The sequence below is a fragment of the Ornithorhynchus anatinus genome, chromosome 7, assembly GCF_004115215.2.
Source record: "Ornithorhynchus anatinus isolate Pmale09 chromosome 7, mOrnAna1.pri.v4, whole genome shotgun sequence".
Taxonomy (NCBI): Eukaryota; Metazoa; Chordata; class Mammalia; order Monotremata; family Ornithorhynchidae; genus Ornithorhynchus; species Ornithorhynchus anatinus.
The window spans coordinates 39,353,322-39,371,470 of NC_041734.1; the positions used below are offsets into that span (position 1 = coordinate 39,353,322).

The window sequence follows — 18,149 nt, forward strand, 5'->3', positions numbered from 1 at the left end:
GATGAAGAGAATAAGCGCTTAGTAAAGTGCTCTGCACACAGTAAACACTCAATAAATACGATTGAATGAAAGACAATAACAACGATGAGAGGAGACAATGGATTTAGGGGACTAGGATAATTCCTGGTCCATGAGGGCTCCATCTAGAATCCATCCTGCAGTGGAGAGAAATGATCTAACACCAGACTTTCTTTGTCTGCTCTCTCTTCTTTCTTCTTGAAGGTGATGATAATTGTGGCCATCTTGAAATCCTTTGCTATTTCTCCAGTGCTCCTAATGTTGAGGAAGAGATGTTGGGAAGGTCACTGAGCAGCTTGTTTATGCCTCTCTCTTAAAACTCCATTATAATTCATTAAATCAGAAAGCTTTGCTATTCTTCAAGCTTCTAACCACAATGGTGTCCGCACCATGTCTTCCTAGAGCCATGCCTTCATGCGTAAGCTAGGAAACTATATTTTAGAAAGCCCAATCCTTTACTGGGGTAAGAGCGTTTGGGTACTAATCAAAGTATCTTGCTATCGCCTTAAGCTACTTCCTTTGTTTTGTGATAAGGTTGCAGCCATCTCTAGTTTTCATGGGTGGTGTTGTGGTATATCCATATACATCCTTTCAGGAAGTTGTAAATTCCTTGATATCTCACTATGCCTCTTAGGATTGTAAGAGTCTGCAAGGTGTTTGAAATATTGTTAGTTTGCTGGTTGCAAGGACCCCTTAGATACCCAGTCATCTGTCCTATGGTTGGAGGAAAATAATAGTAGTAGTAATATTTAGTGAATGCCTACTGAGGGTAATGCACAGTACTAAGCGCTTGGGAGATTCCTCAGAAACATAAGATATGTTCTCTACCTAAAAGAAGCTTAACTGGGGAGATAGGACATGGAAATATTGAATAGTGCTGAGAATGGACATAAAAAAGATACAATTACATCACTCCAAGAGGTGACTGAAAGGTCGATTAAAATCATGGTACTGATAGTCTGGGAAGAAGATCTGTTGGAAGAAATGATGGGATTTCAGGAGGGATGTGAAGGTGGGGAGAGCTGAGATGTGGTGGATATGCAGGTGATCAGATGAGCTAAGATGAGAGCAAGGTTCAAGAAGGGGTAGGCTTGACAGAAGGGAAAATCTAGAATCAGTGAGGTAGTACTTGAGAAAAGCCGATACGTAAAATGGAGAGAATTGGGGATTGCCTTAATCCCCAATCTCACAGTCTAGGGGGGAGACAGACAATATAAATAAATAAATGAATTATAGGTATATACATATGTGCTGTGAGGATGGGAGGGAGGATGAGTGAAGGGAGCATCAGGGTCACGCAGAAGGGAGTGGGGGAAGAGGAGGATTTAGTCAGGGAAGGCTTCTTGGAGGAGATGTGCCTTACAGTCAGAACACTAGCACTGAAGCAATTCTCATCACATTACCCCTTCACTGGACAGGGTAGGAAAGGGGGGATGGACAACAGTGGAATTCCCAAGCAACTGACTCAAGTGAACTGAAATGGGGGTAATCGTAGAAAAGGAGGACTTTGAAAACACAGTTGGGAAAGACTGGCAAAAACCAGGTCAGTGGTAACTTAAAATGGAGTAACTGTCTTGGAGCAGAGGCTTTGGGAAGATCACACCACGAAAAGGGAGAAAACAGTGCCAGATACTACAGGTAGCGAACACAACAAACAAGAGGAGATCTTTACCTATAATGATACGGAAAGGTACTGTCAATCATACCGGTTGACATAGTAGTCATATCGGCTACGCCTACACATACTGATGAAATATCACTGTCAGCTGGCCTTCATATGAACTTCATAGTACACTGTATGCATACTAGGGTCTAAAGCTACTTTATGATTCTGGGAGAGGATGGCAAAGGAAAACCTACCCTGGTGGACTACAACCTGGATCATACCAGCAGATTATAAAGTCCTTGAGAACAGGGATCTGGTCTAACAGCTTTACTCTATTGTCTTCTCCCAAGTACTTATTACAGTGCTCTGCCCACAGTGTATACCACGGGTTGACTGATAGCAGAGCAAAGAGATTCCATAGTCAGTTTTCTTGCCTTTCTTCTAGAAGACACAATAACTATTAGTTTCTTTGGAATCTTCTGAACTATTATGATTTTATGCTTTTCTGCCACAGCACTGGGACCCCTGTCTCCAAACCTTCTCTCTTCCACACTTGCTCCACTTTCTTCTCTCCCCCCAAATATAGGCCTCACCTGGGTTGGGGGTGTCTGTTATATTGTTATAATACTCTCTCAAGTGCTTAATACAGTGCTCTGCACACAGTAAGCACTGAATAAATATGATTGACTGACTGGCCACAAGAGAGGAAAGAGATGCAGGGGAGTCACAAGACATGAAGGGACAGTTTGGAGTTACGAGATCCAGAATGGAGGAAAATATAAGGAGCAAAGGCTACTGAAACTTAAAGAATTAAAGGACTGGGGCAAGTAGGGATGATGGGGTTGAAGGACAAGGGGAGAGTGGGGAGAGTAGAGAACCCCTCTGACACTAGGCAGCCGAGATGTCAAGAGTTGAAGTTGGATGCAGTGGAACATCAGCTGTTGTTTATCTCTTCTGCTTGTCTCCTTCTGTATCCTGAGCTGTGTGGGTCATCTTCCGACAGATAAATAATTTTGAATTCTAGAGGTCAAGGTGGATAAAATGTGGCCTGTTTCTGTAGGACATACGTTCAAGGTAACTAGACAAAGTCAATAAATGAAGCATGATTGCCAACAAACTACCCTCCAACCTGGGAACTGTTCTAGCTCCAAGGATCACCTTCACTCAAGTTTTCTTCCTTGGTCCTGAAACACCCCCTCGACTGTTCTAATAAGCCATAGGAACTGGACCTATGCAGTGATAATAACTAAAGTGGTACCGTGGATTCTAATTTAGAAAATGGAGTAGATACAATCCTCGGTACTTTCATCCCAGTAGATATTAGCCCCTTTTAGTATGAAATTTCTAGCAAGATTTCATTCTGCAAACAGACCTTTCATCATGATCAATTGCATTTTATTAAGCACCTTTCTTCAAAAGAACTAGCCAATACAGAACGTGCTCTTCATTCTTAAAATAGACTATAAAACTTCGATGCATATGGATGAATTAGGGACATAAAAAGCAGTATATCCACTCCCTAGAGGCATAACAAATTATTAGACTACAGAGAGGTTTTTTTTCCCTTTCCCCCCTCTCCCAGGAGACCAAAATTGGGTCTGCTTTGCTGCATAGCCATAAATATGGATCAAAATCATCCACCCTAATAATGATGGTATTTGTTGAGCACTTACTATGTGTCGAGCACTGGTCTAAACACAGGGGTAGAAGCAATCTACATCACTGAAATATGCTCCTTCCTCTTCATCCAAACTGCTATGATATTAATGCAAGCACTTATCACTATTTCACCTTGATTACTGTATCAGTCTCCTTGCTTACCTCCATGCTTCCTGTCCATACTCCAGTCTGCTGCCCAGATCATTTTCCTTCAAAAACATCCAGACCATGTTTCCCCAGTCTTTAAGAAACTCCAGTGGTTGCCCATCCATCTCCATATCAAACAAAAACCTCACCATTAAACCATTTAAACCACCTCCATCACCTTGCCCCCTCTTAATAATAATAATGATCATTTTGGTATTTGTTAAGCGCTTATTGTGTGCCAAGCATTGTTCTAAGCACTGAGGTAGATACCAAGCAATCAAGTTGCCCCATGTGGGGCTCACAGTCTTAATCCCCATTTTATAGATGAGGTAACCGAAGCACAGAGAAGTTAAGCAGCTTGCCCAAGGTCACACAGCAGAAAAGCCACATTAGAAGCCACATCTTCTGACTCCCAAGCCTGGCTCTTTCCACTGAGCCACGTTGTTTCCTACCTCACCTCACTACTCTCATACTACAACCCAGTCCACTCAATTTGTTCCTCTAATACTATCCTACTTCAATCCTGTCTATTTTACCGCCAACTCTTGCCCAAACCCTAACTCTGGCCTGGAACGCCTTCCCTCCTCATAGTCAGAGAATTGCTCTCCCCTACTTCAAAGCCTTACTGAAGACACAACTCCTCCAAGAAGCCTTCCCTGACTAAGCCCTCCTCTCCTCTTCTCCTACTCCCTTCTGCATCTCCCTGACTTGCTCCCTTCATTCATCCTCCCTTCTATCCCCACATCACAAATGCATATATCTGTATATATCTGTAAATCATATATTAATTTAAGTATTTTGATGTCGGTCTCTGCTCTAGACTGTGAGCTTGTTGTGGGCAGGAAATGTGTCTGTTGCTATTTTGTACTCTCCCAGGCACTTAGTATAATGTTTTGCATACAGTAAGTGCTCAAATACTATTGAATGAATAATCAGGTTGGATACAGTCCCTAACCCACATGGAGCTCACAGTCTTAATCCCCATTTTACAGATGAGGTAACTGAGGCACAGAGAAGTTAAGTGACTAGCCCAAGGTCACGCAGCCAACAAGTGATAGAGTCGGGTTTAGAACCTAGGTCCTTCTGACTCCCAGGCTCATCTCCACCCCCTAGGCCATGCTGCTTCTATGTATCAGAACATAGCATTTACATCCTGTATGTAGCACTAATAAAAGATGTGCAATTAAGAATTCAATCCGGGACCTTGTGGATACATCGGAGTAGGGAAGCAGCGTGGCTTAGTGGAAAGAGCCCGGGCTTGGGAGTCAGAGGTCATGGGTACGAATCCCAGCTCGGCCACTTTCATTCATTCAATAGTATTTATTGAGCACTTACTATGGGCAGAGCACTGTACTAAGCGCTTGGAATGTACAAATCGGCAACAGATAGAGACAGTCCCTGACCACTGATGGGCTTACAGTCTAATCGACACACTTGTTAGCTGTGTGACTGTGGGCAAGTCACAACTTCTCTATGCCTCAGTTATCTCATCTGTATAATGGGAAGTAAGACTGTGAGCCTCATGTGGGACAACCTGATTACTCTCTATCTCCCCCAGCACTTAGAGCAGTGCTCTGCACATAGTAAGCACTTAACAAATACCAACATATTATTATTAGGCCTCAAAGGCCATGATTAACTGTACCCAAACCAGACAAGATCAAAGTTGGGATTTAATTGGTAACACAATGGCGATAGCTCATAACAAAAAATTCTAAACACAAGGTTTACAAGGCAATATTTACACTCAGTAAACCATAAGACTGTCAGGGCCAGGCTAAGGGTTTTATTAACTGAAATTAAATGCCACGTGTTAGGCCCGTGAGGCTGCCCGAGAGCTTGCTTGGGGGAAAAGACTTTGCCAAAAAGAATCCCCAAATTAAGTTAATAACAACATTAACCTGCTCTAACTTCCTTTATAGCACAGGTGGAGCGTAGGTAGTGTCAAATACAATACCCCACGAAGATCTCTTCTGGCTGGACCTTAGGGACAGAGGAGACAGGAGCACAATACAGTCAGCTAGCTTTCTTTGGTTCCCTTCGTTCGGCTCTCAAGAGGTTTCAACTCTTTCCTCAGTGGGTGAAGATTTTCCCTTGTTGGTCAAGAAGCCAGTTTGCTTCCAGAATATTCTTAATGGCCTTGGAGTAGGGGTGTGGAGAGCTGTTTTACTCTCTGCTAGGACCATTTATCTTGCTCACAAAAATGTAAATAACTTCATAGCACTTACTATACGAGTCATGATGAATACATACTAGAAATGGAGAAATGAGAAGAAATCAAAGAAATGAGCAGCGTGGTCTAGTGGAAAGGGCACAGGCCTCGAAGTCAGAGGACCTGGGTTCTAATGCCAGCTCCACCACTTGTCTGCTGTGTGACCTTGGCCAAGTTACTTAACTTTTCTCCACCTCAGTTTCCTCATCTGTCCCCCCCCCCCCCCAGACTGGGAACGCTGTACGGGACAGAGACTATGTTCAACCTAATTATCTTGTATCTACCCCAGCTGTTAGTACAGTGCTTGGCACACAGAAAGTGATTAACTAATATCATCATTATAACTATTATTATTATAAGGATATAGTCCCTGCCCTTGAGAAGCTTACAGTCTGATGGTTGAAACTAGTCAGAAAATGCTACTGGGAGGAGGCGACTGCATGGGAAGGCTTAAGATGAGTATTCCTACAATTGAATACATCTTCCAAAGAATCACAAATGAAAGCGTGGTTACTGGAGAGATGAGAGAACACTAAGTTAGGATCATATCAGATTTTATCAGAGTAAGCTGCTTGGGAAGCAGCCACTTCAACAGTACAGAGGGCTTGGTTCCATTCTGAGAGATGACTGGGTGTGAAAGCAGAGCCTAACTTGGCAGAAAATAGGGACTGCTAAATGTAAATGCCATTTGGTTTTCCCTTCTCACCTTCCCTTTGCCCTCTCCACCTGCTTGGTCAGTCTTCCTCTGGGATGCGGGCAGGGGGAAAGCTGCAAAAACAAACATCAAAGGATGAGTTTTATATCAACATTTCTATTAAATGTAATAGTAAAGATATGGGATGGAGGGTTTCTTATAATCAATGAAGGTCATGAATAGATTTTGTTATTTAATAAGCTGATTCACCAACTCTCTGTTCATTTTAATAATGTTTATTTTACATTCTGTGAGTCCAATTCTCCATGAAGCTGAGAGGACAGGTTCTCATAAACTGTGAATTGGTCAGTGGCATTTATTGAATACTTACCATGGTCAGAGCACTGTACTAAATGCTTAGGAGAGGACAAAATAGAGTTGGTAGAAATGTTCCCTACTCACAAGGTGCTTGCAGACTAGAGGGGAAGGTGAATATTGAACAAAATTATGAAGACGTACCTAAATGCTATGGGGCTGAGGGTGGAGAGAATCTCAAATGCCCAAAAGGTTGACCCAATTGTAAAAGAGATGGAGAAGAGAGAGAGTAGGGGAAATGAAACTTTAAATCAGGGAAGACCTCTTGGAGGAGATGTGATTTTAATAAGGAGGAGATGTGATTTTAATAAGTCTTTGAAGGTAGGGAATATGGAATGTGGTGGTGTGTCATAGGTGAAGGCAGGGGTGGGGGGAGTTTCAGGCCAGAGGCAGTACGTGGGCAAGGGGTAAGTAGTTAAATAAAAGAGATTCAGGTACAGAGGATAGGTTAGATTTAGAGGAGCAAAGTGAGCAATCTAGGTTGTAGTAGGAAATCAGCGAGCTAAGGTAGGAGGGTGCAAACTGATCGCACAGTGTAAAACTGAAGGTATGGAGTTTCTGTTTGATGCCGAGTTGGATGGGCAATCACTGGAGGTTCTTGAGGAATGAGGTGAGGTGGACTAAACTTTTTTAAATGATCCAGGCAGCAGAGTGAAGTAAAGACTGGAGGGGGCAGAGACAGGACACAGGGAAGTTAGCAAGGAAATCGATGCAGTAGTCCAGGTGACTGCATCACTATAATAGCAGTTTGGATAATAGTAATAATAATTTGGTACTTATTAAGCTCTATGTGCCAAAAACTATAATCAGCGCTGGGGTAAATAAAGATAATCAGGTTGGACACAGATCCTCTCCCACAAAGAGCTCACAGCCTAGTAGGAGGGAGTATCCCTATTTTAAAGATGAGGTAACTGAGGCACTGGGAAGGGAGCTACTTGCTCATGGTCAAACAACAGACAAGTGGCAGAGTCGGTATTAGAACCCTGGTCTTCTGACTCCAGGAAGAAATGCTGTGAAGGTAGAACCGACAGAATTTTGTGACCGATTGAATATGTGGGATGAATGAGGGAGATGATTCGAGGAGAACACCAAGGTTAAGGGCTTGAGAGACAGGAAGGATAATGGTGGTGTCTACAGTGACAGGAAAGACAAAGGGAGGACAGGGTTTGGGTGGGAAAATATGTTCTCTTTTGAACATGTGAGGAGAGGCCCTCTGTGGTTTCCTCCCTCTGGATTCGGATGGTGACCCTGAATTTGTCCAGAGTCTGTTTTCCTGGCAGTCAGCCCAACTTGGGCATTGGGCAGGGACAGTATGGAAGAAAAAAAGAGAACTCTCCTTTCCTCTTCCTCCACTCCATTCTGCATCATCTTCACTTGCTCCCTTTAATTAATCCCCCCCTTTTAGCCCCCCAGCACTTTTGCATCTGTGATTTATTTGTAATGATGTCTATCTCTCCCTCTCGACTGTAAGCTCACTGTGGGCAGGGAATGTGTCTGTTTATTTTTGTATTGTACTCTCCCAAGCACTCAGTACAGTGCTCTGCACACAGTAAGTGCTCAGTAAATACAATTAACTGACAAATAGCGCTTACCACCAACTATACCAATTCTTCATTAGCCCTGTCCAGGAGAGGACCCCTACCATGCCCCACTGTCCCCCCTGAGTACATACTTGTTGGTGGGTTTTCTTCTCAAAGATTCCCTTGTGGAAGTTGGTTAGTCTTGGCTGTCATGCAGTTATGGTGTTGATCAAGTCCTTGAAGGGAAAGGGATATCGGCCCATTAACCTTCAAAATACCAGTGAAAGGGCAAAGCAGAACTGCACTTTAATCCATTTTTCACCCAATAAAAGCCCCACAAAGAAGGGGAGAACTAAGCTAAATGTCTACTACAGTCTCACCATCCTTGGGAAGTAGGTCAGATGCAGGAAATAAGACCACCATTTAATTGATGTAGAAAACTTGACATACATCTGCCCAGTGATGAGTTGGAAGGCAGTGGCAAAGCCAATTTAGGTTCAATGATGCTCACTGTATTATTGTGCTCATTGAACCTCTCTAATATTATAATAATAGTTGTGATTTTTGTTAAGCGCTTACTATGTGCCAGGCACTTTACTAAGGGTGGACACAAGCAAATCACGTTGGATACAGTCCCTACCCCACATGGGGCTCACAGTCTTAATCCCCATTTTACAGATGAGGAAACTGAGGCACAGAGAGTGAAATGACTTGCCCAAGGTTACACGGCAGACAAGGGATGGAACCGGAATTAGAACACAGGTCCTCTGACTCCCAGGCCCGTGCTCTATTCATTAGGCCACACTGCTTCTCTATCACTCATATGGTATCCTGAAGAGATTCAGATTCCCAAAGGAATAGGTCAATTTCCTGAAAAGGCAGAAGACTGCACAGCCTAAGGATGGAGCATGTTTTATAAAATGAACTCATCTGTTTTGCTTTCTTTTCCTTGGTTCTCTCGCTTTCTTCTAGTGCCTCACGGAGTTAGTGGATAAAAAGATCGGACCCCCTGGCGCTACAGACCATTTTGTATACATTAGTACACAAAAGAAAACACCAGAATACTTAAGCACTTGGGGGTGGGGGGGATCATATCCCTTTTTGTAATATCTTTCGGCCCTTTTCGAAAAGTGCAAACTGAAAGACTGTAGCTGTCCCTAGTAAAAGCATAATGATAACGGTATGGTTTCTGCAGAACATCCTTTTCCATATATGGGAGTAGCTGCACATCTGAAAGTGATCAAAACCACATGCCTTTCTGGCAGAAATAGAGCAATGCCAGATTCAAGCTGCAGGCTGAAGTCGAATAAAGCCTTGCAGACCAAAGAGTAAGAGCGCCATCTTGATCACACAACACAGACCTGCAGTTCATTCACTGAAAGGACCAACATTTTAACTTCCATGGGGAACTCATTCTGGGCCCCTATCTCATAATAAAAATAATAATGTTGGTAATTGTTAAGCGCTTACTATGTGCAGAGCACTGTTCTAAGCGCTGGGAGAGATACAGGGTAATCAGATTGTCCCACGTGAGGCTCAGTCTTCATCCCCATTTTACAGATGAGGTAACTGAGGCACAGAGAAGTTAAGTGACTTGTCCACAGTCACACAGCTGACAAGTGGCAGAGCCGGGATTCGAACCCATGACCTCTGACTCCCAAGCCCGGGTTCTTTCCACTGAGCCATGCTGCTTCTCATCTAAATGTGGCTTTCTGTGTGCCATTAAAATATTGGACCTCCACTTTGTACAGGAGAAACTTTGTTACTGAAGACCAAATGAATTTACCTCAGGATTTTTCAACTCTTTCAAATCAGTGATTTTGGCAGACATTTCCATCATTTGGAATTTCTATCTTTTTTTAAAACAGCTTTTGACCAGAGAATAGATGGGTCATATCAACGTGTCTCATTCCAGTTGGCAGAGGGATCCAGACGAAAAGCCCTGAAAGGTTAGCCTCTCTCTGATTAATTGAGTCGACAGAACACGGGCCTGGGTATCAGAAGGTCTTGGGTTCTAGTCCCAGCTCTGTCTGCTGTGTGATCCTGGGCAAAACACAACTTCTCTGCGCCTCAGTTTCTTCATCTGTAAAATGAGGATTAAGACTGTGAGCTCTATGTGGGACAGGGACTGTGTCCAACCCAATAATCCACCCCAGCATTTAGAACAGTGCCTGCCTGGCACATAGAAAGTGCTTAACAAATACATAATTACTGTTATTATTTCCCTGTTCTGGCCTCCAAAAGATTTGACCCTTAACCTAGAGGGCAAGTCACAGAAGTTCCCACTATAAAATGCCCCCAGGTCAGCCTTAGACCAGTGGCAGTTCTTAGACCCTCAAAATTAGGTAATATAGGTATGGCCACACTGTCCTTGTCCAGACTCCAGATGGAAAGGTTCCTATGCTGGGGGACACATCCCTAAGACACTGCAGCAAGGCAGGAGTCATGAGCCTGGAGAACACATCCTGAATCATCGGCCCATGTCCAAAACACTGAAAAAACGTTCTGTTTGGCATCAATTGTACATTACAAGCGCTTAGTACAGTGCTCTGCACATAGTAAGCGCTCAATAAATATTATTGAATGAATGAATCAATAACTCACCTGGGGATTCATCCAAGTCAGGTGACAGTGCCCATTCAGGAATGTGTCTGTTTACTGATGTGATGTACTCTCCAAAGAGCTTAGTACAGTGGAAGCACTCAATAAATACAGTTGATTGACTGACATCTTGCTGATTTCTTTCACAACTTTAGGGACAGATACAAAGCTGCACCTTTCCCAGAGCTCAGTTTTGGCAAATAACCATTCTGGGTTGTGTACCCCATGTAAATGACCCATACCCGGACAAAGTTGGGTAGGGCTGAATATGAGAATTTTCTTTCGATTTGATGACACAGTCCCAGTAGCCCAAAGCAAATGCTTCCATGCTACTGGACTAGTCACCACACTTACCCCATTGAGGAATATGGGTCAAAAAAGTGTTAGCTTAATAAAATCCAAAGATATCGATTTGTAATTACTAGTTAAATTCACAATTAGTGAAACATTGGTTGTGTTCATGAAAAGAATCCTTTATAAATTCTGTGGAAGATACTTCACTCCTATTTAGAATGATTTTTCCCCCCCAAGTTGAGCTACCCTCACTGGTTATTAAATTCTCATGTCATTCCTAAGAAGTGATCCTTCTGCATAACACCTCCACGAAATGAAGGCAATTCTCACGTTCATTCTAAGTAATTGACCCAGAAGAAGGGAGTAAACTAATTGAATACATAAACTGAGAATTCTAGCCTTCACCTTCAAAAGAACCAAATAAGAGAGAAGCAGTGTGGCCTAGTGGCTAGAGCATGGGCTTGGAATTCAGAAGGATCTGGGTTCTTATCCCTGCTCTGCCACTTGTCTGCTGTGAGACTTTGGGGAAGTCACTTCACTTCTCTATGCCTCAGTTACCTCATCCAGAAAATAGGGATTAAGACTGTGAGCCCCATGTGAAACAGGGACTGTGTCCATCCTGATTAACTTAATAATAATAATGTTGGTATTTGTTAAGTGCTTACTATTTGCAGAGCACTGTTCTAAGCGCTGAGGTAGATACAGGGTAATTGAGTTGTCCCACGTGAGGCTCACAGTTAATCCCCATTTTACAGATGAGGTAACTGAGGCACAGAGAAGTTAATTGACTTGCCCTCAGTCACACAGCTGACAAGTGTCAGAATCGGGATTGGAACCCAAGACCTCTGACTCCAAAGATCGGGTTCTTTCCACTGAGCCATGCTTCTTCTCTAACATATCTACTCCAGTGCTTAGTACAGTACTTAGCACATCATAAGCACTTAAATAACAGTGTAAAATAAAAGAGTCTTTTGAATGAATCTCTCTGATTAGGAACCTAATCTTCTCTCTCACAGAACCCCAAGGCTTATCTTCTAATGGACATGGGTGGTGATAACTCCAAGAAAATAAACGGCCATTACACCACTACTGAACAGAAGGCCCTTGAATAAACACTTCAGGTAATAATTACACAAAGTATCACTAGTGTATATTTGGGGCACTGGCAGAAAATGAAAGCCTGTAGTAATAAAACTCCAAACCATTGCACGTTGAAAAAAATTCTGCCAAGTGAACTCTCCTAATTTAGAGCCTGATTCATTAAAAAAATATTTACATGGTGAAACAAACTGTTTCCATGGTTTTACTATACAATATGGGCATCAGTGCTGATCCTGCATGCAAACTTTATGTACTTTAATATCTTCCTTGCTGAAATGCTGGCATTAGAAAAAAGAAAACTCTTCTTTCTTACCTGGAGTCAGGATGGCTGTAGAATTGGAGTTAGGAGGCTGTGGATTAGTATAGTGCAGAGCACACAATAAGTGCTCAATAAATAAATGAAGGAATTATGATATAATGAATGAAAGTCCACCAATTTTAAGGGGTCTTTGTAGGAACCCAGATTTAAAAATCCCAGGCTTGGTTGGAGCAGAGATGGAATTTATGGTACAAAACAACTACACCAGCAAGAAATTCTTCATTTTAAACCCCCTCCTATCAGAAGCAGGCCTGATCTGAGCCCAGAAGGTAGTCTGCAGGTCCTTCAGCCACTGGATATCTTGCCCAGACTCAAATGGAAACACCAAACTGCAAATTTTGCAGAGGGAATTATGTGATTGGCCTAAAAACCCACAGCTGCAAATGGACTGTGAAAGAAATCCCAGCCCACTTGAAGGTATTGAGATTAGGCTTCTAGATCTCACCTGCAGACACTTTTCCTTTTACCACAATATTTTTGATGGAAAAAGTTTTAAAGGGATGAATAAAAGTGATTGAATGATTGGCTGATTGATTTAAGGCCAACTTATATGCATTTGAGCAGTTCATTGGCCACCTCCATGTGAGCGTTAACTTGTATATAGCTAATTAAGCCAATTACTATTTCATTCATTCATTCATTTAATCAATTAATTCAACAGTATTTATTGAGTCTCTTCAGTGTGCAGGGCACTATCCTAGATTTTTTTCAATGCTATTTGTTAAGCACTACTATGTGCCGTGCACTGTACTGAGCACTGGGACAATAAAGCTAGTCAGGTTGGACATAGTTCATGTCCCAAATGGAGCTGATAGTATTAATCCCCATTATACAGATGAAGTAACAGAGGTACAGAGAAGTTAAGCGACTTGCTTATGGTCACACAGCAGACAAGTGGAGGAGCGGGATTAGAACCCAGGTCCTTCTGACCCCCCAGCCCATGCTCTACCCACTAGGCTACATTGCTTCTGGGGGCTGAGAGAGCTCGATGATCTTGAGGGCCTTACCTGCTAATCAATCGATCATAATCATTAAGCACTTACTATTTGCAGAGCACTGTACTCCCGTACAGGATACAGATGGACATATATTTTCTACATATGATTTCAGTAAGAATTTTTCTTCCAGAAAAACCTGAAGGCATGTTGGGGAAAGGCTATTATTTTCTCAAGAGAAAAGGGAGAGAAGATTTTTGAGTTCTGCCTGCTGGGCTTCATTGACTGCGGGCTATTCAGTACTGGCAGGGTGTGCCTTTCGCTAGCATGTACGTCATGTACGTCTAGATATTTTAAAGCTAATAACGTCTGGGACCCTTAACCAAATGAATAAAAGTGACTAATGAGAATACTTCGGGAGTTAACCAAAGTGACAGATCCTGGAGACTGGAACTCCAGGAGGTGAGTCATGGCTCCGTGATTCCCTGAGAAGGAGCCATCTTCTACGTGGAGTCCGGACTGGAACCAAGCAGCCACTCCCAGGAAGCCCATGTTTAGCATGTGCCCGTTCTCAAACAAAATCCCTTTTTGGAGGCGTTAGTGAGGTATCCTGAGTAATTTACAGAGAAACAAGGCAATTAATATAGCAACCACAAAAAAGTTGTTATGGAAAAACTCCATGTGTGACTAACATCCAAGGAATATTTTGTATGACTATGTAGGTTTTTTCCTTGCCTACCGCTTGGTTAGATTCATCGAAGTCACCACGGTTGGCAAGCTGGTTGATAAAATGAAAAGGTTTATGGGGAAAATGAGATTAGTGACTGTCACACAATTTCCCCTTCCCCCTTACACAGCAAGGCCTATGTTGGGCAAAGACTGTTGTCTGGTGGGATTAACCTCTATGAAAATAACCTCTATGAAAACCAGCACTTGGCTAGATCATTATTATTACTATTTCTTGAACTTTAGCCATTATGACTGTAGCCGTAGTCAAAAATGAGCATTCTAAACCTGATAAATAAGGAATGATAAAAGAGCATTCAGTGTTCAAAGTATTTTACCTTAACTATAGCTATAAATCAGGTATAAATCAGTCATTCAATCAGTAGTTTTTACTGAGCTCTTACTGTGTGCAGAGCACTGTATGTAAGCTTAGGAGAGTGCAGTATAGCTGAGTTGATAGACAATTTTCCTGCCCACAGTGAGCTTACATGTTAGAGAGATGAGCTTACAGCTTAGAGGAACTAGAAAAATTACAATAACATCACTGTCAACAGACTTGCCAGTAAATTTAACTTTGCTTGCAGTCTTCACAAATTCCTCATACACATTTTTCTCTGAGTCAAAAAGCTAAATCACAATAAAATTGGAAGAAAATTTCAAAGTCCTTGGACTGTCTCTTAATGGTGTAAAGCACAACCTAAAACTCTGTGTGAGGCAGGGCACCCTGAACAATGCATTGAATATTAAGCGTGGATCCTTAAAACCACAGTTTGTTAAGGAAAGGGAATAAATTCTCTTATTTGTCCATTATTTACCAGAAGCAGCACAGAAAATACAGAATCCTACTTTTACCTCCTCTCTACCACTGTGATGGAAGCATTTCTGATTGGATGAAATGTTCTCTCCGGAGGATGCAGGCTCCTCTGGCCAACTCAGACATTGTTCAGCAGGGATGCCGACCAACCCCAGGAGCTTTTGGGGTAGAGATCACTAACCCATTTGGCATGATCCACCCAACTAACTTGCTAAATGACAATGATTTTCTACAGCTACCAGAGAAATGTGCCAGTTGTACTTCTGAAATAGGTTTGGTTTGAAGAGGCGTTTTGATGCATCACTTTTCATCACTGAACAACATCGTTTGACCGGTAACTTCTTTTTTCCACGGAAATGAACAGGCAGAATGTCAAGTTCCCGCATTTCTCCATTTTACTCCCTTGAGGAAGTAGAAGTTCATCAGTAGTACACCCCTAAATTGAATCTTCCAGAAGGCTCTCGAAGGAAAACACTCAGTGACTTTTCACCCTATCTGAATTGTACTTTTCCAGGAGCAAAGAGTCTACCCTACTAAGTGCTCGGAGACACTAAATATTTGGATTTCTAAAAGAAGTTTGAGTTCTCTTTTCATTGAGTTTCTGTGAAACATCCCAGCTGTGGAAAATGACTGCAGCCAGAATGATCTGGCTTTCACTTTGCTTCCTTATTGTATTTTATCTCTACAGTCTCGGCAGCTGATTATTTGGGTCTCATTTCTTACCATTTGTACTTAATTAATCAATGGTATTTAACTGAGTGCTTACTGCATGCAAAGCACTATACCAATTGGTTGGAGAGAACAATACAATAGAATTGGTAGACAAGTTCCCTGCCCACAGTGAGCTTACAGTCTAGTGGGGGAGAAAATGATATATTATAAATTCTTACAAATAGAAAGTAGCATGACCTAGCGGAAACAGTACAGACCAGAAAGTCAGAGGACCTAGGTCCTAATCCCGGATCTGCCCCTGGTCTGCTGTGTCACCTCGGGCAAGTCACTGAATTTCTCCGGGCCTCAGTTATTTCATCTATAAAATGGGGATTAAGGCTGTGAGCCCCATGTAGGACATAGACTGTCTCCAATCTGACTATTTTGTATCCACCACAGTGCTTACTGCAGTGCCCAGGACATAGGATGCTCTTAACAAATACCATTTTTAAAAATATGGGAATGAAAGTGAGAATGGTTCCATAGCCCTCTCAGCTAAGTGTGAGTTGAGGATTTTCTCGATCTCAATACCAATGATGAGAAAAGGGAACTAGTAATACCTAGAATTTGATTTGTGCTTTCATTTTTCTGAAATTATTTTATAGTACTTATCTCATTTTATCCCTATGCGATAGGGAGAGGACAAGATTATTTTTTAATCCCCATTTAACAGATGAGGAAAGTGAGGCTCAGAAAGATTAAGTAACTTCTCCAGTAACATAATCTAGTAAGAAGAGCATGCGACTACAGGTCAGCAGACTTTCTTTTTAATGGCACTGTGGTAAATACATAATAAAAATAATAATAAGAAGAAGAAGAATGTTGGTATTTATTAAGTGCTTACTATGTGCAGAGCACTGTTCTAAGCGCTGGGGTAGATACAGGGTAATCAGGTTGTCCCCATGTTAATCAGGTCTGATACAGTCCCTGTCCCACTTGGGACTTGCAGTCTAGGTATGGAATCCCCATTCTACCTTTGAGGAAACTGAGGCTCAGAGAAGTTAAGTGACTTGCCCAAGGCCACAAAGCAGGCAAGTGCCAGAACTGGGATTAGAGCCCAACTCCTTTGACTAGTCCCTAGTTTGGCCACGGGCCTAATGTGTGAGCAGTCACTTAATCTCCCTGAGCCTCAGTTTCCTTATCTGTAAAAGTGAAATAATATAAATTGAGAGTCCTATGTGGGACAAGGAGTATATCTGACTTGAGAACCTAATATCTTCCAGTATTTGGCACAGAGTAAACTATTAATAAAAGCCATAATTACTTCCACACAAATGGTCAGTGGCACAGCTGGGAATAGAGCCAGGTCTCAGAACCTGGGTTCTGGATCCTCAGAAGGACCTAGGTTCTAATCATGGTTCTGCCAATTGCTTGCTGTGTGACCTTGGGCAAGTCACTTAACTTTGTGCCTTATTTCCACAGCTGTAAAGTGGGCATATCTGTTCTCCCTTCTAGTTAGACTGCAAGCCCCGGGTGAGACAGGGAATGTGTCTAACCTAATTAACTTGTACCTACCCTGGTGCTTAGAAAAGTGTTTCACACATACTAAGCGCTGAACAAATACCATAAAACAAGGTCTGGAATCCTAGCCCAGGCTTGACTCCCTTGTCCTTAGACCACGCTAAGAACAGGATACTTCATCTGAGTGTCTGTGCAAGTCCCTGATTCAGCTCAGGCAGTAACAGTTGTGCTTTTGTATCAGACAGGTATGTAGTAGCTCAAGGCAAAAATCAAAGATAATAATCTCTAACCCAAACCCAAGCCTGCTCACAACCTCCTCACTTCCCGTGAAGTCTTTAAGTTTCTAGATTACCCTACCTTTCCAAACCTGGCTTGAAATAGATCCTGCCGACTTTCAGACGGACACTGCTGGCGTTGAGTTCTGCCAAGGGCTTTCTCCATAGATACAGAGGATCAGCTGTACATGATGAAAAAACTTGTCCACCTCCAACTTTAGAGAAACGGTTTCTTATGGCATTCTGACCATGCAGCAATGATGTTTCCAATATACTTCATTCAACGCAACAATAGTTCTTTTTTTCTGAATACTTTGAAGCCCTGAATGAAGAACAATTTTTTAATGGTATTTATTGAGTCCTTACACTTTGTCAAGCCTTGTACTATGGGCTGGGGAAGATACAAGATAAGCAGGCTGGACATAGTCTCTGACCCACATTTTCCCCCTGTCCTCTAAGTAAGAGAGAGTAGAATTTAATCTCCATTTTACAGTTGAGGAAAATGCGGTTCAGAGAAAGTAAAGTGATTTGCCCAGGGTCACACAGCAGGCAAATGGCAGAGCTGGAATTAGAATCCTGGTCCCCTGACTCCTAGGCCCATGCTCTTTCCACCAAGGCCACAGTGCTTCCCTATTGTCTCTGAAATATTTCTGGGAGATAAAAGGGAAGCATTACATCTTCATTTTACTGATGGGCTTCTGAGGCAAAGAGGACCCAATGCAGTAGGAGAGCAGAGACTGA

General features: G+C 42.4%; 1 long non-coding RNA gene across 3 annotated transcripts; it reads right to left on the reverse strand.

Annotated features, from left to right (window-relative positions):
• Positions 1-226: 226 nt before the first annotated feature.
• Positions 227-12,748, reverse strand: LOC114813129. Of its 3 annotated transcripts, XR_003760741.2 has the most exons (4): positions 12,481-12,748; positions 8,324-8,407; positions 6,349-6,410; positions 227-273 (listed from the first exon to the last, which is right to left on the reverse strand). It is a non-coding gene; the product is annotated as an uncharacterized LOC114813129 (long non-coding RNA). The 3 variants fall into 3 exon arrangements; XR_003760740.2 differs by lacking the exon at positions 227-273 and having other exon boundaries at positions 6,192-6,410; XR_003760742.2 differs by lacking the exons at positions 227-273; positions 12,481-12,748 and adding an exon at positions 9,958-10,156 and having other exon boundaries at positions 6,192-6,410.
• Positions 12,749-18,149: the final 5,401 nt, after the last annotated feature.